This window comes from Saimiri boliviensis, chromosome 8 (genome assembly GCF_048565385.1).
Source record: "Saimiri boliviensis isolate mSaiBol1 chromosome 8, mSaiBol1.pri, whole genome shotgun sequence".
NCBI lineage: Eukaryota > Metazoa > Chordata > Mammalia > Primates > Cebidae > Saimiri > Saimiri boliviensis.
In genome coordinates, this window is record NC_133456.1 from 18,116,002 (window position 1) to 18,138,707 (window position 22,706).

General features: G+C 43.4%; 1 protein-coding gene across 8 annotated transcripts in view; it reads left to right on the forward strand.

Moving 5' to 3' along the window:
* ANO10 (anoctamin 10) overlaps positions 1-22,706 on the forward strand; it is a 286,509-nt gene that overhangs the window by 262,842 nt on the left and 961 nt on the right. The gene's annotated exons all lie outside the window — the stretch shown is intronic.

Genomic DNA, 22,706 nt, shown 5'->3' on the forward strand with positions numbered 1-22,706 from the left:
AGCAAAAGTGCACCAAGATGGAAAGCATAGCCTCTGTAAACTCAGAAGTGAGCCTGTCACTTTTACTATATACTTTTGGTTAGAAATGAGTCACTCAGTGCAACCCGCACTCAAGGGTAGGGGATTCCACAAAGCAGTGAATCCCAGGAGGCACAGGAATCCTTGGGGCCATTTATTGTCTGCCTACCACAAACCCTAAATTCAGCAAAGTCGAATACTTCTTTATATGGTAGTGTTCCAACTCATGGAAATAATTTTTGTTTCATGAACAAAAGAACTCGTGCATTCATCCTTATGTGTTTTTTTCCTCAGAATCAGTTTTCAGCTTTATTGTTCTGCAGTAATACTTTAGAACTTCCCAACTGTTTTTTATATTTTCTGAATTTTATCATTTTGATGCAATTCGAGAAGTTTGATAAACTAGGAAACTGATAATCACTTCACCTTTCAAAATCATTTAGGGAACATTCTCTTGTACTCCTTGTTTGAGAAATATGTGCTGACACGGGTAAGCGGGGTAAAAGGACATAAGGTCTGCAGCCTACCCTCAGATGGTTCAGAAAACATGCTGCAGAGAGAGTGATCAAGCAAATGGGGTGAATGTCAGCCATTGGTAAATCTGAGTGAGGATATTCAGGACTCTTTTACTGTGCTTATAATTTTTCTCTAAGTTTGAGATAATATCAAAGTTAAAATGTTGAAAAAGAAATTCTTATACTCTTCCCCAGATCTACTAAATGAGAATTGCAAGAAATTTATTTTTATCCTTAGATCCATTCTGATTATTGATCAGCAAGGTTGGCAACTCAGTGTGTGAGAATACATTCATTCTACTCATAAAGCTGTCTGCATAGAGCATCTGAAATTGCCAGTTGCACTTCTGGATCTAATTTTGAAGCCAAGGGCAAAAGAGACCCCTCAAAGAAGTGTGTGTTGTTACTGTGCATAAGTCCTCCCTTAAGTCTTTTGGCTTACCCCCAATTTTGTGCCATATCTCAGATCTGGGGAGAACAAATAGGACCATGACAGTTCCCACACTGGGTCCTCTACTTATGGGGTACAGTCCAGTGGGAGCACAGAGTGGAGCATAGCAGTCCTACCTGTGGCAGGCTAAGGCGAATTCATGGAAGATGTGGCACGTGCACTGTGCCTTCAAAGAGTAATAGGAATGCATGGGTTTGTGCAAAGCCACAGAACTCTGAAACAGGAGGACCCTAAAACTAGAAACCTGCTACTGCTCAGTGTTCTGGGCACAGAGGTTGGGAGTGAGAGTCAAGAGAGGCATCTGTGGTTTTCCCAGAGCTGTTTGCACAGCCTGCACAGTAGCCCTGTGCTGAGATTCCCACCCAGAAGGACAGTGGGGAACGAGGTGGGGAGGGAGCTATAGAGAAGTGAGAGAAGAGATCCAGAGATGGTGGGCTCAAGGTCCAGTCTAGGTATGTCAGTTTGGTGACTGGAAGTTTGGATGTCTCCCACACTCTCCCAGGGACTGCACGTTCCTTACAGCACATTTTAAATACCATAGGTGGGGTTCATGGGACCCTGCTTCCCTAAGAATGAAGAACTTCCCCTGGAGGCTAGGACTTCAAAAACTGTTGGCAGAGTTCCTTTCTTGTGTGTGACTGTTGGTGATGCACATTTGTACCTGTTGAAGGTTTCATTTGGAAATAATTATCCTCTCATTGAGTCAAGGCCTTTAGGCTCTGACTCACCCCGCTGTCTTGTTTCATTCCATTTCCGTCTAGTATGTGCTTTCCTCTGTGGTCAGCCGTTGCTTCCTCCCAGCCCAGAACACGCATGGGAGTGACTGGCTTTTCCGAGGACACTGAGGAAGTCTTGATATTGATACCATTTCCTTTTTGAAGATAAAAATGATAGTTTTTATCCTTATTTTGTTAAGTCATTGTGGGTGTTTTAATCTTCCTTTCCATTGGTTTTCATGCCCTTTTAATCAGGCTTACATAAATACGAGCATTTATGCATGTGCTTTGCTACATACTTATGTGGAATGCTTGGTTCAAAGGGCAGAAAATAAACACAACCCAATACAGTTGCATGATTATTTATTTGGTGCAAGCTTGTTTGTTTGACTTGTCTGAAATGACTTAGGGAAATATCAGTTTGCTTTATTCCCCTGGATCCATTCAAATTAACTGTGAATCAGCTGTGGGCTTTGCTGGGTGACACAGAATCACCCACTGAAAGCTGACCATGTGCTCCTAAAACATTTGTTTCATGTCCTTTTAACAAAATGGCTTGCAGGTCTTTCAGGGTAATAGGCTAAAATCATCTATATTTTATAACTTTTACCAAGGGATTTCCTGTTAACAGCTTATCTCTTCTGCTCTCTGCTGTTCTTGGCTTGACACAAGAAAACAGTAGTAATGTTAGAGGAAGGACTAAATATTTGAAAGCATATTTAATTCAACACCTATTAGGTGAATAGCTCATGTTTCTAAAAAGCAAAGCAAGGAGATAGAGTTCTAACACATTCTAGATTTTACAACTTTTGTTCATTTGTCTGCAGCCATATGGTTTAAGCAGGATCATGCTGGCCAACAGTTTAACCTTAATTATGATCGTGATCTCCCTTCCAAAGAGTACCAGTCACATGGGCTAGATGCCATCTTTATAGAACTTCCCAGTTTCTGAAAACGTTTGTGTGATAGGAACAAAGAAGGAAGCCATTGCTGCTCTCAATATACAGTATAGCTACAGCTTTAGACTTAGAAGCAGTGAATGGAAATGGGGAATTGGCATGAAGATAGTATTTGGGACTAGCTTCTTTCCATAGTGGCTTTGGAAAGTGACCTTGTGAAATGTGTTTTACTACTTCTCTTACTATTTTGCCTACTCTTCTGAATGTACTCTATAGATTGAACCATAATATTTTAGGTTCTAGTTTTTATTCTGTTGTAAATTCATAAACATGAGTTTTTTTCAGTAACATATCTGTTTGGATTATTGGTCTCACCAAAAGCATCTCCCAAGTTCACCCAGGTACTTAAGGTTCTTCTTAGTTTTCTCAGAGCCTAGGAAAAATCAGAACTTTTTGTATCCGTTAGGTAATCAAAGTGTGAGCCTGTGATATTGCATAGAGAGTAAGAAATTAGCTGCTATTATATTTCCATTATCTTGGTAAGAACATAAAAAAGCCGGCCAGGCACAGTGGCTCATGCCTGTAATCCCAACACTTTGGGAGGCCAAGGTGGGCGGATCACCTGTGGTTGGGAGTTCAAGACCAGCTTGACCAACGTGGAGAAACCCTGTCTCTACTAAAAATTCAAAATTAGCCAGGCATGGTGGCATGTGCCTGTAATTCCAGCTACTCTGGAAACTGAGGCAGGAGAATTGCTTGAACCCAGGAGCAGAGGTTGTGGTGAGTCGAGATTGCACCATTGCACTCCAGCTTGGGCAACAAGAGCAAAAACTCTGTCTCAAACACACACACACACACACACACACACACACACACACGCACACACGCAAAAGCCTTTGGAATGTGGTCAGGAACAGGGATAAGGCCATGCATTCTCACATACCATCTCCCAGGGCTGCACCCTGTCATCCTGGGTGCACCACTCTCTTCACTGCCAGCTGGGGTATGTACATAATGCTAGCTGCCAACAGAGACTGAGTCCGTGGTTAATTCCAGTGAAACTCTATTATCATTGTAGATCTCAAAACTGTATCTCAACCCACCAGTGCTAACACACACACCCCAGGCCAGCTCTCCCCTGAAGCACTTGCACACTCAAAAGGCACCTGGTGTGGTTTGATGAGGCTGTACGCAGGGGTTGTTAGTTACAAATGCCCCAGTTTCTGTATCTAGACCCTGTATTCAGGGTCTTGCATTCCTTTGCTCTCAAAGACCTAGAATGCATATGTTTGTAAAAAAGTCATTTACTTTTCACAGATGAAGCGGCATCCTGCCTTACTGCATACATTTCTGTGTGTGTGACATTATACCCTATTCCTCTACGAAAGGTGAATATCCAATTTAGGATTGTCAGGAAAAAAAAAAAAAAAAAAAAGGAAGTTGGAAAAACACAGACATGTCCCCTCATATGTAAACCAAGTCTCAAATCTCCACAGGAAGCCTCTTGCTGGGGGTACAAGCCCAGCACATCACAGGGTGGACCACAGGACTCAGTCACTCGGGGACTCCTGCTAGGGCATGTGCAACAAACCATCAGAGGAAAGGGGCTGTCCTGCCACCTGTGGACTCCCTTAGCAGAGGAGCTCCACCATAGAAGGGGCAGTGCCCAGTACCGGCCACTTGCAAGTGAGCCATTGACACCTCTGTTGATCCTGAAATGGCTTCCGCTGAGAGCCACCATGTTTATGGTATTCATTGATGCCTCACCTAGTCCCAGAAGCTGCCCTCTCTCTTCACAGACCTTTCTTTGGAATATCTGGGGAAAGATGGAGAGGGGATCTTATGTCTACTCCTCACTTAGCCCCAGCTACAGACTGCTCCCTGCTGCCTGTTGGGCCTCTACCAGCAAACATGATCTAGAAATCTCAGCCATTACCTCCACCTGACCGTGCTCTCCTTTCTGCCCTTCGCAAGCTCTCCCTGCCACCCAGCACCCCAAAAAGAGGCTGGAGGTGTGGGAGTGATGAGGGACAATTACAGCTAGAAGGGAGATCTTAAAGCTGGACACCAAGTACAGTCTGACGATGTTTGGGTCAACAAGAGACCACATACATAATGGTGGTCCCAATGATTATTACTGTACTTTTCTGTTTAGATACAGAGATACTTCCCATGGGGTTACAGTTGCCTATACTGTTCAGTACAGTAACATGCTGTGCAGGTTCACAGCCTAGCAGCAGCAGGCTATACCGTGTAGCCTAGGAGTGTAGTAGGCTGTGTCACCTAGGTCCGTAGAAGTGCACTCTGATATTCACAGTGCACCAAAATTACCTGACACTATAGTTTTCAAAATATGTCCTGTTGTTAAGGGACATATGACTATATAACTGTTTCCAGAGTCCAGTGAAGAAAACAATCACATCAAGACACTCTCAAGTTCCTAGTCCTCTTTCCCATTTCAAGATTAGCTGTGTCCTTCCAGTGGAGATCCCAGGCTTCAGTCCCGCCCCTAGGAAAGCCCTACCCTTACTCACAGGTGGCTTTCTCCAGGATGAACCCCCTTTCCCTCAGCAGGACCACCTGTAGGGTCCAGGGATACATATGGGTTGCTGGGACTGAGGAGCTGACAGGGCAGCCCAGGCATGGCCCCTGTTCATTCTCCTGGACTCCTTCCCAGAGGCAGCTGATTTGGACACACATATACACACATGTACACACCTACCCACAACTTTTTAAAAAGCCTGTTTCTCAGACACCGTGCAGTAACCTGAATCTCTACCAAGGAAGAGAAACCTTTTCATGAGAATGAGGCCACCTGCAGAAACCCAGCCCACAGTGGGGTTCCCTTTCTCTATTGTGAGGGGACATTTAAGTTTCTCAGATCAGGTGTTGCTGGCTGCCTATGCAGAGCCAAGACTCCCTGAGTTCTCAAAATACCTTTCCTTTCCTTTCCCTTCCCCTTTCCTTTTCCTCCTTTCTTCCTCGATTTCCCTTCCTTCTTCTTTCTTGCTTTCTCTTTTGCTTCCTTGCTCCTCTCCCTCCTTTAAAACTGGCTACCCTTATGCAGAAAGCTGAAACTGGATCCCTTTCTTAAACCTTATACAAAAATTAACTCCAGATGGATTAAAGTTTTAAACATAAGACCTAACACTGTAAAAACTCTAGAAGAAAACCTAGGCAATACCATTCAGGACATAGGCAATGACTTCATGACCATAACACCAAAAGCAATGGCAACAAAAGCCAAAATAGACAAATAAAAAAGAGCTTCTGCACAGCAAAATAAACTATCATTAGAGTGAACCGACAACCAACAGAATGGGAAAAAAATTTTGCAATGTACCCATCTGACAAGAACTTAAATTTGCAAGAAAAAAACAATCCCATCAAAAAGTAGGCAAAGGAAATGAACAGACACTTCTCAAAAGAATACATTTATGAAGCTAACAAACATGAAAAAAAAGCTCATAATCATTGGTCATTAGAGAAATGCAAATCAAAATCACATTGAGATGCCATCTCATGCAGTTAGGATGGCAATCATTAAAAAATCAGGAGACAACAGATGCTGGAGAGGATGTGGAGAAATAGAAATGCTTTTACAGTGTTGGTGGGAGGGTAAATTAGTTCAACCATTGTGGAAGACAGTGTGGCAATTCCTCAAGGATCTAGAACTAGAAATGCCATTTGGCCCAGCAATCCCATTACTAGGATATACCCAAAAGATTATAAATCATTCTATTATAAAGACACATGCACACATATGTTTATTGTGGCACTGTTCACAATAGCAAAGACTTGGAACCAACCCAAATGCCCATCAATGATTGACTGGATAAAGAAAATGTGGCACATGTATACCATAGAATACTAAGCAGTCATAAAAAAGGACAAGTTCATGTCCTTTGCAGGGACATGGATAAAGCTGGAAACTATCATTCTTAGCAAATTGACGCAAGAACAGACAACCAAATACCACATGTTCTCACTCATAAGTGGAAGTTGAACAATGAGAACACATGGACACAGGGAGGGAACATCAAACACCAGCACCTGTCAGGAGGTAGGGGGCTATGGGAGGGATAGCAGGGGTTCGGGGAATAGGAGAGGGATAGCATTAGTAGAAATACCTAATGTAGATGACAGGGTGATGGATGCAGCAAACCACCATGGCATGTGTATACCTATGTAACAAACCTGCATGTTCTGCACATTTACTCCAGAACTTAAAGTATAATAAAAAAATAAAAATAAATTAAGTATTTTATTTCAGATTGCTTTCAGGAAGAGGAGTGGCCATCAGCCAGAAGCAGAGGCACTTTTTTCAAACAAAAATTATTTAGACCAGGTCTCCTACTCTCCTAGCTAAAAGAAGTAGGTGAATCCTTGAAATCACAACTTCCTCAGAATCCTCAGGCAGGACTCCCTGGACTCCAGAGTCAGAGAGAGCAGCAGGTTAGTTTATTCCCTACTTGTCCTCGGCAAGCCACAGGAGCCCGGGGGAGAAGGATGTCTTCCTAGAACAGAAGCTGCTTGAGGGATGAATTTAATGTTTCATAATATTTTTTGTTTAGTTGATTGTTTTGTTTTAGAACTTTGTCACATTTAATTTTTTTTTATTTCAATATGTTTTTGGGGAACATGTGGTGTTTGGTTACATGAATAAGTTCGTTAGTGGTAATTGCTGAGATTTTGGTGCAACCATCACCTGAGCAGTGTACACTGTACCTGGTGTGTAGTCTTTTTTCCCCTCACTCCCCTCCTATCCTTTCCTCCATATCCCCAAAGTCCATTGTATCATTTTTGTACCTTTGCATCCTCATAGTTTAGCCACCACTTATGAGAGAGGACATATAATGTTTGGTTTTCCATTCCTGAGTTACCTCACTTAATGTCTCCAGTTGTCTCCAAGTCCATCTGAGTTGCTGCAAATGCCATTATTGTGTTTCTTTTTTTATGGCTGAGTAGTATTCCATGGTATACACACTACATTTTCTTTATCCACTCATTGATTGATGGGCATTTGGGCTGGTTTTTTATTTTTGCACTTGCAAATTGTGCTGCTGTAAACATGCATGTGCAAGTATCTTTTTTGTATAATAATTTATTTTCTGCTGGGGAGATGCCTAGTAGTGGGATTGCTAGATTAGGTAGATCTATTTTTAGTTATTTATGGAATCTCCACACTTTTCTATAGTGGTGGTGCTAGTTTACATTCCTACCAACAGTGTAAAAGTATTCCCTTCTCACTATATCCATGCCAACATTTATTATTTTTAATTTTTTTGTTTATGGTCATTCTTGCAGGAGGTATTGCATTGTGATTTTGATTTGCATTTTCCTGATCATTAGTGATGTTGAACATTTTTTCATATGCTTGTTGGCCATTTGTATATCTTATTTTGAGAATTGTCCATTCATGTCCTTAGCTCACTTTCTGATGTGATTTTTTCTTGCTGATTTAAGTTCTCTGTAGATTCTGGATATTAGTCCTTTGTTGGACGTATAGACTATGAAGATTTTCTCCCACTCTGTAGGTTGTGTGTTAACTCTGCTGATTATTTATTTTGCTGTGCAGAAGCTCTTCAGTTTAATTAAGTCACATCTATTTATTTTTCTTTTTGTTGCATTTGTTTTTGGGTTCTTTGCTTTGAGTCTTTGACTAAGCCAATATCTAGAGGGTTTTTCTGATGTTATCTTCTAGAATCTTTATGGTTTCAGGTCTTAGATATAAGTTGATTTTTTGTAAAAGGTGAGAGATGAGGATCCAGTCTCATTCTTCTACATGTAGCTAGCCAATTATCCCACCACCATTTGTTGAATAAGGTGTCCTTCTCCACTTTATGTTTTTGTTGCTTTGTCAAAAATCAGTTGACTGTAAGTATTGGGCTTTATTTCTGGGTTCCCTATTCTGTTTGATTGGTCTATATGCTTGTTTTTATGTCAGTACCATGCTGTTTTGGTGACTGTGGCCTTATCATATAGTTTGGAGTCAGGTAATTTATGCCTCAGGATTTGTTCTTTTTGCTTAGTCTTGCTTTGGCTATGCAAGCTCTTTTTTTAGTTCCATATGATTTTTAGGATTGTTTTTTGTAGTTCTGTGAAGAATAATGGTGGTCTTTTGATGGGAATTGCATTGAATTTGTAGATTGCTTTTGGTGGTATCATCTTTTTCACAATATTGATTCTACCCATCCATGAGCATGGGATGTGTGTTTTCATTTGTTTGTGTCATCTGTGACTTCTTTCAGCAGTGTTTTACAGTTTTCCTTGTAGGGGTCTTTCACCTCCTTGGTTGGGTATATTTCTACATATTTTACTGGTTTTTTTTTCTTTGAAAGCTATTATAAAAGGGGCTGTGTTCTTGATTTGATTTTCATCTTGGTCACTGGTGGTATGTAACAGGGCTACTAATTTGTGTACATTAATTTTGTATCCAGAAACTTTGCTGAATTCATGTCCCAGTTCTAGAAACTTTTTGGATGAGTCTTTAGGGGTTTTTAGGTATATGATCATGTCATCAGCAAACAGTGACAGTTTCATTTCCTCTTTACCAATTTGGATGCCCTTTCTTTCTTTCTCTTGTCTGATTGCTCTGGCTAGGACTTCCAGTACTATGTTGAATAGAAGTGGTGAGAGTGGGCATCCTTGTCTTGTTCCAGTTCTCGGGGGAAATACTTTCAACTTTTCTCTGTTCAGTAAAATGTTGGCAGTGGTTTGTCATAGGTGGCTTTTATTACCTTAGGGTATGTCCCTTCTATGCTGATTTTGCTGAAGGTTTTAATCATAAAGGGATGCTGGATTTTGTCAAATGCTTTTTCTGCATCTATTGAGATGATCATGTGATTTTTCTTTTTAATTCTGTTTATATGGTGTATCATTTTATTGACTTGCAGGTGTCAAATCATCCCTGCATCCCTGGTATGAAACCAGAGATTTTGGTTTTTAATTTGGCTTATGTGGTATATCACATATTGACTTGTAGATGTTAAACCATCCCTGCATCCCTGGTATGAAACCCACTTGATCATGGTGGATTATCCTTTTGATATGCCGTTAGATTCTGTTAGCTAATATTTTGTGGAGAATTTTTGCATCTGTGTTCATCAGGGATATTGGTCTATAGTTTTCTTTTTTTATGTCCTCCTGGTTTTGGCATTAGGGTGATACTGGCTTCATAGAATGATTTAGGGAGGATTCCCTTCTCTAGCTTTTGGAATAGTGTCAATAAGATTGTTACCAGTTCTTTGAATGTCTGGTAGAATTCAGCTGTGAATCCATCTGGTCCTGGACTCTCTTTTTTGTTGGTAACTTTTTAATTACCATTTCAATCTCACTGCTTCTTATTGGTCTGTTCGGAGTTTCTGTTTCTTCCTTGTCTAAACTAGGAGGGTTGTACATTTCCAGGAATTCATCTGTCTCCTCTAGGTTTTCTAGTTTATGCATGTAAAGGTGTTCATAGTAGCCTGAATGATCTTTTGTATTTCTGTATTGGCTCTGCATTTTGTATTTCTTTTGTATTGATTGTAATATCTCCCATTTCATTTCTGATTAAGATTATTTAGATTTTTTTTTTTTTCTTTTTGAGATGGAGTCTTACTCTGTTGCCCAGACTGGAGTTCAGTGGTGCAATCTCAGTTCATTGCAACCTTTGCCTCCCAGGTTCAAACGATTCTCCTGCCTCAACCTCCCAAGTAGCTGGGATTAGAGGCACATGCCACCATGCTGGGCTAATTTTTGTGTTTTTAGTAATCTCTTTTAGTAATTTCACCGTGTTGGTCAGGCTAGTCTCAAACTCCTGACCCCATGATCCACTTGCCTTGTCTTCCCAAAATGCTGGGATTACAGGCGTGACCCACTGAGCCCAGCCGGATCTTCTCTTTTCTTAATCTCACTATTAGTCTGCCTTTTTAAAGAACCAGCTTTTTGTTTCATTTATCTTTTTGTATTGTTTTTGTGTTTCATTTAATTCTACTCTGATCTTGCCTATTTCTTTTCTTCTCTTGGGTTTGGGTTTGGTTTGTTCTTGTTTGTCTAGCTCCTTGAGGTGTGACCTTAGATTGTCTGTTTGTGCTCTTTCAGGCTTTTTGATGTAGGCATTTAATGCTATGAACTTTCTTCTTACCACCACCTTTGCTGTATCCCAGAGGTTTTGATAGGTTGTTTCACTATTATTCTCTTCAAATAATTTTTTAATTTCCATCTTGATTTCACTGTTGGCCCAATGATTATTCAGGAGCAGGCTATTTAATTTCCATTTGTTGCATGGTTTTGAGGATTTCTTTTGGAGTTGATTTCCATTTTTATTCCACTGTGGTACTTGCTGTAATTTTGCTTTTCTTAAATTTATTGAGACTTGTTTTGTGGCCCATCATATAGTGTATCTTGGAGAATGTTCCATGTTCTGATGAGTGGAATGTATATTCTGCAGTTGAATAGAATGTTCTGTAAATATCTATTAAGTCCATTTGTTCTAGGGTATGATTTAAGTCCGTGGTTCCTTCATTGATTTTCTGTCTTGATGACCTATCTAGAGCTGTCAGTGGAGTATTGAAGTCCCCCACTATTATTGTGTTGCTGTCTATCTTGTTTCTTATGTCTAGGAGTAATTGTTTTATAAATTTGGGAGCTCCAGTGTTAGGTGCATATATATTTAAGATTGTGATATTTTCTGGTTGGGCCAGTTCTTTTATCATTATATAATGTCCCTCTTTGTTTTTTTAACTGTTGTTGTTTTAAAGTTTGTTTTGTCTGATATAAGACTAGAATCCTTGCCTCACACCATGTTGTTCCTACACAAAAATCAAGCATAGTCAAGTCAACCATTCCTGGCTCCAGCTTTACCCAGGCTCTATAGAAGGGGTGTCCAGTGCCAGCAATTTTGATGACTCACAGCCATCAGCACCCAGGGCAGCCCTTCTCACTTGGCCCAGGGCCCTGCTCTGGGGGGAAGGGTACATGGTAATCTCTTGTGCAGTGAGGGGATACAGCATTTAAAAAATCATAATGTTGTAATTATCAATTTTGTTTTACTCATAGTAAATTTCAAATGACATTATAGAGGATATAGATATTTGCATTTATCAAAGGGCAATACAGTGTTCAGATGTGGGGAAAACTGCCCTGGGAAAGATTGTAAAGGTGATGGGAAACATTTATACTTTCTCTGTAGCCTGCCCTTGTCGCTGCATTTCATAGGGATCTGTTTTCACCTTGGTGATGGGCTTCGTGTTTCTGAAGAATGGAACCAATCCCCTCTGCAGCTACCAGGGGTCTTTTGATGCCTGAGTGCCTCCTTTACCTTCCCAGGTATGCAGAAAGTGGGTGCAGAGCTTCTCTGGGCAGAGAAGGAGCTCACCCTTTGGCAGCTGCTGCTACTCGTCCCACTTTCACTTTCCTCGTGGCCACTGACAGTGTTTTTTTTTTAGATTAAAGGTGATTCTCTCTTTCTAGTTAAGAGCACTGTTTACTAAGTTGTGTTGAAACCCTGATTTGGGCACTGGACTATCTCCTGCATTTCATTTAGTAGGCTGCTTACCTCATCCTTTAACTTTCTAAACTGAATTTCTTTCTCAAGCCACAGTGAAATTGTGTCCCCTCATACTCCATGAGTTGGGACAACAGTGGGAGGCTAGACACTGTATTACCTCTGACCACCAAGGAATCTTTCTCAGATGGCCATCACTGTGCCACCCCAGCTAACACTCGCCATGTTGTTCCTACACAAGATCAAGCATAGTCAAGTCAACCATTATCCTTTTAGAGACTTTTTTACTTTGAGGGAGTTTATTTCTATTCTTTGGGCATTTAAGCTTTTGTGTCATGCCTTGATCTAACCAAACTGTCAAGGTTTCAGTTCTTGGAACTATAAATGTCACCCAGCCATGGCTTACACTGAAGGAGCCTGTGGGAGTTTCTTTGGAACAGCCGCTTGTGCTTGGTGTCCACTGGCTTGGCTACACCTTCTCTCCCAGCCTGAACCTGAGCCCTGACTCTCTAGCTATCAACTTGGAACTTGCAGATAAAAGATGAGGGCTGGTTAGATGGGCATCTTGGCCTTGGATGGTCACAAACCTCTCTGGGTCTCATCTTCCAAGGGCCCCAGGTGACCTGTATGACAAGACAGGGGGCTCCCTGGCCTGTGAAAGAACAATGCTGCTTCACTCCTTGGCTCCAAGGGCTTCTGGACAGGAAAGTAGTTATTCCTGAAGGACTTGGCACCCTTCCTCCCGAGCAAGGAGGAGGGAGCGCCTTCCTGAAGAAGGAATGCTGTGGGCCCCATGCAAGGGCTCACACCTGTGATCCCAGTGCTTTGGGAGGCGAAGGCAGGCAGATCACTTGAACCAGGAGTTCAGGACAAACCTAGGCAACGTAGTGAAATCCCAGCTACACAAAATATACAAAAAACTTAGCTGGGTGTGGTGGCACACTCCAGCCTCCCAGCTACTCATGAGACTGAGGTAGGAGGATCACCTGAGCCCGGGAGGTCAAGGCTGCAATGAGCTGTGATGGTGCCACTGCTGTCCACTCCAGCTTGGGTGACAGAGTGAAACCCTGTCTCAAAAACAAGTAATTTAATTTTTTTAAAAAAGAAGTGATGCAATGTAAGTCTTGTCAAGGAAATATCTCCTCCAGACCAGTTGCTCTTGGTCATCTAGACGATCTGAACAATTGGGACAATGTCCTAGGAACATCACTGAATATGTCAGGGCAGAGGATAATATGTCAGGGCAGAGGATAATAAGAAGACTGTCGATCTTAGTGGCTTCTGAAACAGCTCACTACCATATTGTAGCAGATCCTAGGTGGAAGATCTCCTCTTTGCACTTCTGTTTGCAAGGTAATATCACATCTGTAGATCTAGGTACAGTGAAACTAGAAAGAAGCCATGCAAAGCAATTTTTAAAAGAAACTTCATTATTTGCCCTATGATTTGGAGGCAAACTGATTACATGTTATTTTTACATTATTATTTGGAAAAATATGAAAATTTCTCCCCTTTCTCAGAATTGGTATCACCTTCATTGTCTTTTTGGTCCTTCCATATGGGGACATCACTCTGTGTCTTCCTCACTCTTTGTTGCTCTCTTACCTATGTTGCCATAATACACATAGTTGATAGTCATTCCAGAAGTAATTATATTATTTCCTTAAGGTTACTCATAGTTTGCTTTCAATGTTAGGAACTTTGATTCCTTTTATTTACAATTACACCTCTACTTTACAAGTGTCAAAATACTGCCCCCATCTCAGCCTCAGGCCACTGCTCTAATCCCCTTGGTAGATGTCCCCAAGGCACCCCCAAGCCCACTGTTCTCCATGCTCATATCAGGATGTTTCAATAAACTGTCCATTCATTTCAGCCTTTTAAGCAACATCTGTTACCAGCTTTTTCTCTTCATCTAGTGGAGACATGGCTTATTTTAACCTTTCTTGTTCCTGAATAATTTATTAATGTTTCTGTTCTCTTTTATGTGTTTAGTAAACTGCAGTCCCTTGCAGATTGAGGTTTCTAATTCTCCTGTGCTCTTTGTTGGAGATGTTCTTCAGCAGCTCTCCATCACCAACAGTTGGTGACAAGAGACCATCAGAACACATCTGGGGCACACACAGCACTGAACCACCAAGGGACTGTCTTTCCATTCTCTTTCCTCCAGGTCACACCTTTTAATGGGGTGCAGTTAGTGATAATTGGATAATATTTAAAGCACATGCCTGTTTTTTATTTATTAAAAATATTGAATGTGACAAAGTTCTAAAAACAAACAAAAACACACAAACAAAAAATATTAAACAGCATTAAATTCATCCCTCAAGGAGCTTCTGTTCTACGAAGACACCCTTCTCCCCCAGGCTCCTGTGGCTTGCCGTGGACAAGTAGGGAATAAACTTAAACTGTCCTGTTGCTCTCTCTGACTCTGGAGTTGAGGGAGTCCTGCCAGAGGATTCTGAGGAAGTTGTGATTTCAAGGATTCACTGGCTTCTTTTAGCTAGGAGAGTAGGAGACTTTGTCTAAATCATTTTTGTTTGAAGGAAGTGCCTAAGTTTCTGAGTTTCAGCTGCTCAAGCATTTGTGATTTTGCCAACCGTCTCACTACAGTTTCCACATTTTCTCATTCTTGTTCCCTTTAGAAGTCTTTATATATATATTTATATATATATATATATATATATATATATATATATATATAGACACACACACACACACATGCATACATACACACATATATATATAATCAAGGACTTCTGGATATTTTTTAAAAATTGATTTTTTTTCTTGAGTCAGAGTTTCACTCTTGTCACCCAGGCTGGAGTGCAATGGTGCATTCTTGGCTCACTGCAACCTCCACCTTTCAGGTTCATGCAATTCTCCTGCCTCAGCCTCCTGAATAGCGGGGATTACAGGCGCCTGCCACCATGCCTAACTAACTTTTTTGTATTTTTAGTAGAAACGGGTCTTCACCATGTTGGCCAGGCTGGTCTTGAACTCCTGACCTCAGGTAATCCACCCACCTCAGCCTCCCAAAGTGCTGGGATTACAGGTGTGAACCACCACCCCTGGCCAAAAAAATTGATTCTTAAAGTTTGAAGCACTCTTTAATATCTTGCTAAAATGTGTGCATACAGATCAGGATAGGGTTAACCTGATGTATCTGGAGCCAGACTGCCATGGTTTCAGAGATTTAGCAGAGGCAGAAAATCTGAGCCAGGTGTGACAAGACAAAATTGGATACACACCAATAATTCAAAGATACTTGCAAGACCTCATGGATTGGAAGTGTGACCCAGTTGAATCTGAATCTCAAAACACAGTCAACCCCAGTGGATAGCTGGGTAATATTATTACAGTACAAAAATGAAACATCTAGATCCAACATCAGGGCAGAGGCAGGGTGGCCTGAAGGTTAGGAGCCAGCTCTGGAGCCAGATGGCCTGGGCTCAAACCTGCTATAACTTGGGGCAAGTTTTTCAACCTCTCTGTGCCTCTGTTTTTTCTTTAAAATGATAAGAGTATGTCTCTCATAGGGTGCTTATAAGGAGTAAATCATATGTGCATAGCGTTTAGAACAGTGCCTGGCAGGCAATGTGATGTAAGTGTTGATCACTATAAATTTAAATTACACACAGGTAATATAACAGACATTAAAAGTTATGTCAACAAAGGAGGTAAAAAGAGGTTTTTCTGTACAAGAGCAATTAGAAATGCAGGAAATGGGGAGGTAAGTAGCCAAGATTGTCATTAACCTGGCACAGGGAACCCTGGGAAGCATAAGACTGATGCCCAGACCCATAGGCCTGAGCCCCACAGCCTGGAGGAACCATCTAGATGGATGCATTCACTCCATGCTGAAGCCTGTGGGTTCTGCAGAAGAGTCTGTTAGATTAGTTTCTAGCTGATTTTGTGTATATTTGGGGTATCCATAACTTGGAGAAAATATCAGTGCTCACTGATAGAACATGAAAGAACAGAGGTGATGAGCAGCTCTGATGAGGGCTCACTGCCCCTGACCACGTTTCCCAGACCCAGGGAGGTGGGTCAGTTATGCTTGTTCATTTTGTGTTAGCACCCAGCTCTTTCTGGCCACATGTGGAACCTCATGGCTTGTAGCATTGGCAAGTGTGTGAGGATTCCAGCAGCCCAGACTTGAGAGGCAGCTGTAGTTAATCAGACATGACTGGCTTCCTGTTCCAGAAGCATCAGAACAAGTGTGTGCCTGAGGATGGCTGGAATGCAAGCCTCTGGCTTCTGTGGGATCTTCACTCTCCATGGGAAGTAATTTGCAGTCTCAAAATATCTACTTTCAAAGTCCTTTAACTTCTGTTTTGGGAAATTTTGCTCCCAAACCCAGATGTGCAGAGAAAGCAGGGCTCAAAAGATCACTTGAGAAAAAGATATTACACCTTTTTTTTCCTCTTTTTGAACTGACATCCACCCACCCCAGGGTCAGCTCATGCAGTTAATGGTCTGTGTCTTAGACACCCACACATGTCTCCTGTCATGTGAGCAGGAGCCGTTCTGGAGTGGGATTTGATTTTCTTGGAGGAGTCTTTGTTTCTAGCTGGGACCAAGCTAATAATTTGGCACTGTCCTCCTCCCACACGACTATAACTGCAGACCACCTTTCCCTTCACCAGAGCCACACCTGAGCGTGCTAACCATGATTTCTTTCACACTCTTTCCCCACACCCCACCCGACCCCCACCGAGCTTGTTAACCATGATTTCTGCCACCCACCCCCACCAGCTTCTGAGTCAAAACCTTAGTCTGGGGCCCAATCTGCATTGTTACCAGGGCAGGTAGCTGTTGGGAACCCTGAAACCTGGTGCTTCTGGCATAAAGCCCATGCTACTGTTGTGTTTTCTGTGATCCCATACATAGGATTGGCAAATTTGCGGGCCAGAGAGTGATGTTGACTTCAAGAACTTGACTATGTGTTACATGAGAAAAGAGGCTTTTCTCTTTCATAACACATGAAAAAAGAGGCTTCATAAGTTCATCAGAATTACACTGAGGTTACTGGCTGAATTAGAAATTCTCTGGCTGCTACTGCAGATTGCAAGCTGGTCCGTCTTTCACAGCAATCATGGAGCACCAACTCAGTGTCAGGCACTGTCATAGGCCCCAAGCTCTAGTCATGGTCCTACTCTCTGGAGACCACATAAGAGGAAGGATAGAACATATAAGGCAGAAAAAAAAATTGTAAAAAAACAAAGAATAAACCAAATGGTAATGAGAGGAGTATAAGAATTGAAATAGAGGGATGTGATGGTGACAGGGGAGGAGGAAATAGAGGGAAGGGGAGGAGACAGGCTGAGGACTGAGTGGCAGAAAGCAGTTGCCAGCAAAGCTTGGACAGGGCAGGCAAGCCTGGGTGGAGGGAGCTAGTGGCTGGAGCAGAACCAAGGCTAGAGTGCAGGGCAGCAGGGGACGAGGATGACAGACAAGAAGAGGTGAACTGCAGTCCACAGTGTGATGGGCACCTTTGAGTGGCATACTCAGCCCCCCATTTAAAACCCTGCTTGGGCTGCTTTGGGACAAGAGTGGGATAGTCTGGGATGTGGTCTCAGTGCAGGCAGGGGCACAGCCTTGAGGAGGGTGGTAGGAGCACTGGTTGTATGACAGGTAGAGGGGCTGGGCTGGGGGAGCAGGGATCTGCAGAGATGGCCGAAGTTTCCATAGTCTGAGATGCTGGCTGGTGGTGGCACTGCTTCCTGAGATGGGCACGACTGGGAGAAAGGCTGGCTGGGGTGGGAGGTGGGAGCAGGAGCACTGGTACTTGTGGTTGCCCTCAAGTCTTACATTTTTACATTCAAGTGTTAAAATGAAGCAACATCTTCAGAGGGAGAGGTAGGCATAACTCCTTCCAGGATTGGTTGACGGGCTGCCACAGGCACCTTCCTGCCCCTCTACCCACTACCGTCGTGGCTGGTTAGAGCCATATGGCATCACCAGGCCCAGACAGGCTTGGACTTTTTAATCATTATGATATTTTCATAATGATTTAATCATTATGATATTACTGTTTCAGGTAAACTTTCCAATAGAGATAACAAATAAAAAGTCTTTGTGAAAATAGGTGCTTCAGAAGCCCCATTCTTTACTTTCCTTTTTCATCTGAATTGTCAGGTTGTTGCTTGATTTTTGTTCTTACTCTAACTGCATGTCCTCAATAAGCTGCTTAGCCTTGTGTGTCCCCAGGGCCACGTCAGTGACACCTATAGAGAAGCCCTTGCTTGTGGTTGCAAGGTGTGAATCAGGCGTGCTTGCACAGCTTGAGTGGAGGAGGCTCAAAGTTAAGCCTCCCTTCTTCCCCACCATTCCCCTTCTCAGGGAGACTTGGAGGGTGGCTTCCTTTCAGGCAATGGCTCTCCACCTCAGCTGCATGTTTGAATCACTTGGGGAGCTTTGAAAAGTCCCTATGTCCAGGTCACATTTAGATGCATTAAATCAGACTTTGGGTGGGGGAGTAGGAATGGGTGATCATGATACTCTGTTCTTAGGCCTGCACACCCAAGGCTGAGGTGACTCGGGGAGCCAGGTGCTGCTGCTGGGCTGAACTGGCCTGAGAACTCCATTCCTATACACACTGTGTGGCCAGCAGCCTGGTTCTATCCCAGCCACTGCACCCTGCACTCAGAGGACATGAGCCTGTGAGGCCAGTAGTGAATAGTAACTGATGATGCATGGGATTTTCCTTCAGCCAAGGGCTGTAGGTTGTGGTTTGAGAGTGGGGCAGGAGTGAGAAGGGAGTAGTTGCAAGTAGATTTCAAATTGAGCAGGAGATGTAATCTAATGGTAGTGATTCCCTGAATACTATGAATGGAAGGATCCTAAAGTTGATTGTGGGCTCAGCCCGAAAGAGTCTCTGCTACAAGCCTGGGAGGGAGAAGGGGCCATTTGAGGTCCATGGTGCCCACCATGGTTATCCAAAGTCTATGGAGTCCACCATGGCCATTCCAGGTCTGTGGGAAGCGTTGCAATTCTCAGAAAATATTTCTGTACTTCTCCACAGAGAAAATGGGGTCTGGTCACACAGTCTTCCTCAGGTCAAGCTGTACATTTGGCCAACACAGTTAATGATTAGGTTCCTGTTATGACCATTACTAATAATGATGCAAAAAATTTGTCAGTGTTTTTTAAAGAATAATTTGGAGCATGAGTCACAAGTTAGGGGAAAATTCCATTCTCTCCATTTTGATAATTTTTTGGAGAAGTCGTCAGCTCTATTATCTTGCTTATATTTTTATGAAGGTTTTAATTTAAGTGTCCCCAAAGAAGCCAGGTTTTTTTAAGGGGATAATGTTGCTCTCTCCCACCCCACCCACCCTCCAGCCAGGTTTGTTATAGAGAAGAAGGTGAAGAGCTGAGCTGCCAGAGGCAGACTGGTTCCTAGGGACTGTCCCAGCCCACTCAACCAGAGCCCGCAGTGTGGCCTGGGAGAAATCTGTTTCACCCCTTGTGGCCCCAGCTTGCTTATTTGTGAAAGGTGACAGATGACAAATCAGAGACTTGCAAGCCTTGGGTGGCTAGTAGAAGAGCTCAAGTGCTCATTAAAAATTCAGCAAGTCTAGAACCCACTACAGGGCCTGCATTTCACCAGGTCTCAGGATTCTTAAGTGGCCATCAGACTGACTATTGGTCAAGGTTCCTTCCTAATCATAAATTCTGTGATCCTGACATCACTTCTGCTGTTGCTCACCACTTCCCCATCGGGGAGGGTGTGGGAAGTGCTCTTGGACCAGGACTGTGGCTAGGGCTCTTCACCAGGAGGGCAAGTTTGCAAAACAGTCACTACGTGGAAGACAAATGGGATATTCTTGTTGCAAGTTGCATGACCCCCGTACTGAGGGTTGCAGACCCATGAGTGGTAGATAGCAATTGGTTTACCTAAGAGAAGGCATCTTAGGGCCAGCCAGCCAGTAACACGTATCTGTGGCTCCTTACTCCATTTGCAGCCAAGGGAGATGGAGGCCGGCCCCATTTATACAGAAAAAGTAGATGTCAGCCACTGACTTCATGACAATTTAACTCACCTCGGCTTTTGCAGGTCATTTCCTCCAGATTGCTTGGGTTTTTCTTTGGACTTTAGCCGCAGGTTTTAATGTCTGGTTCTGCCATTGGCTCAGGGTCTTCTAGCTGGGGATTGTGGGCACTGGCAACCCAGGGAGTCAAGCTGAGCCCCCTCCATACCATGGCCCTGGGAGGGAGAGTGTCCTTGGAAAGAAATCACCTGGTCCACCACTACCTTGTGGAGGCCCTGGGAGCACAGCCTTCCTGTGCCTGCTGCTCTCCAGGCTGCCAAGCTGGCCTTGAGACATCTCATGTCCCTGGCCCAACTCAGTGATTACTGAACTCCAGTGAGGCTTGGTCATTCATGGCTTGTAAAGAAGCTTTGCTCTAGGACAGGTGAAGGAAAGAACAGAGATGTGCAAACGGCTCCTGCCTGGCCTGAGGCAAGGGAGGAATGTAAGGTCCCTGGCCATTCTTTCTATCTTTACCACCAACAGTGCCGTTCAGTGCAGATGACCTTGTGACCTCGTGGACATCCTCAGGCTCTTAGGTGCTGCCCTGAGCAAGGCAGGCACTGCAGGTGGGAGGAGCCCAGCCAAGTGAGTTCTGAGTTCCTTCCCCGAACTTGGGTGAAGCCCCCCAACCCTGGGCCTGAGAGAAGGGGCTGTGGACACTGAAGAAGCCCCTCATGGGCACATCAGTTATAAGGACAAGCAGGGCACTCCACAGAAGTAGCCCCAGGAAATGAGACAAAAGTGACGTCCAGCTTGGTCATTCGGAGGAGAAGGCCCATCCACTCTGGCTACTGTGGAGGAGGGGGCCCCTCCCAGAGAGCTGCTGGATGCTTCTGTGCTTGACTTCATGGGGCTTCCAGCCACACATACCTTGAAAGAAGCCTCAAATGCTCTCATTTTGATTTTTTTCCTCATGTGTAACGACAGGGAAATGTGGCTGCAAGATTTTGTGACAAGCTGGGTAATGTTCTGTCTTCATTATTGTTTTAGTTTAAATTTACTGGGTGCAGTGGCTCATGCCTGTAGTCTCAGCTACTCAGAAAACAGGCGGAAGGATCCCTTGAGCCCAGGAGTTTGAGGCTGCAGTGTGATCATGCCTCTGCACTCCAACCTGGGCAACAGGGCAACAGAGTGAGACCCTGTCTCTTAAAAAAAAAAAAAAAGAGAGAGAGAGACATCTTAAAAGTCCCAGAAGTATTAAATGATAACAGCTAGAAGAGTCTGCAGTGAACCTAGGCTGAAATATTACAGTTTTTATTTATGGTGATATTTTATATCTTTAGTTAACAGGCATCATGGGCTTGTGAGAAGACCTAACATGTTAGTAATGGAAGAGGTAGCAGATGCAAAAAACTGGGGAGACTTTTACAGGATGTGGCAGTTCAGCCTCTCTAGATTTGTGAACTATTAATCAGACCATCTCTATCATCCTGGCAGGATGAAGGTTATAGAAATCTTGCAGCTGTGAGTCATTTGGACAGGGCATGTCCCTGGGCCAGTGTTAACTCCTGTGTCTACCCCCTACTCTGGGCCTGCTGAAATGTTGTGGCTCCTGCAGAAAGAACCCTCCTACCCCCACCGCTGGTAAACTGGTCACCTTGACTCTCCCTGTTCCCCTTTCTCATCAAAAGCCATCTCCTAAGCCTTGCTTAGACATGGATGAGCAAGGGCCAGGCAGTCCCCTCCCCAGGCCAAATGCAAAGAGCTCAGCTTCTAGGAGCCATCACTGGCTGTCCCATGGGAGACAAGTTAGGTTCAGAAAACATGAGAATGGTCAGGGGTTGACAGCACTTTCCTGAGGTACTTACAGATCTAAAAGATCCTTAGGAGGATAAATTAAAGCAGGAGACAAAGGCTGTTGGTTGACAGTCTATGAAAGGGGCTTCTCCACTGAAAGCCATAGGAAGCATGGTATTGCTTCTAGCCCTGTGTGGCACTGGGCTTCTCAAGATGAGTAGCCAGGTACTGGGGGCCCCAGCTATGTTTGTGCTCAGTTTTGTTTTTCCATAAATGAATCACTGTTATTGAAAATGTATTTGAAGCCAAATTCCACAGTATTATAGTTATTATTCATTTATTCAACAAATAGGACAGAGCTACAGTGGTGTTTTCTAGCCACAAAACGAAAGTGGCTAGGAGCATCGGGGCTGGGGTAGGGGAGGGTGAGAGCAACAGGACTGCCCCACCACGCCACTGCCTGACTTGTGGGCACAGGCTCTCAATTTTGACACCTCCCTGGAAGTGTTCCATCCTGTCCTCCAGGAGGGTGCCTCTATCTTGACGTCACCCTTGGGGCCTTCATGGGTTGTTCTCAGTGAGGATGGGGGCAGAGGGGTGAGGGTAAGTCCTATGGCTGTACTAAGGACAAAAGTCTGGTGAGAAACATCTGATGATTTGCGGACATCTGTTCTGGGCCAGGAACTTCATGGACAGCAATTCTTGCAGCCACTCTGCAAAATAGGTACCATTGCTCTTACTGCAGATTTGGAAACTCTGGCTCAGTGAGGTCAAACTGCCAGGTTCACTCAGCGCACAGGGGCAAAGCAAGTACTTGGTCCAAAGCCTGTGCCCTGTCCTCTCT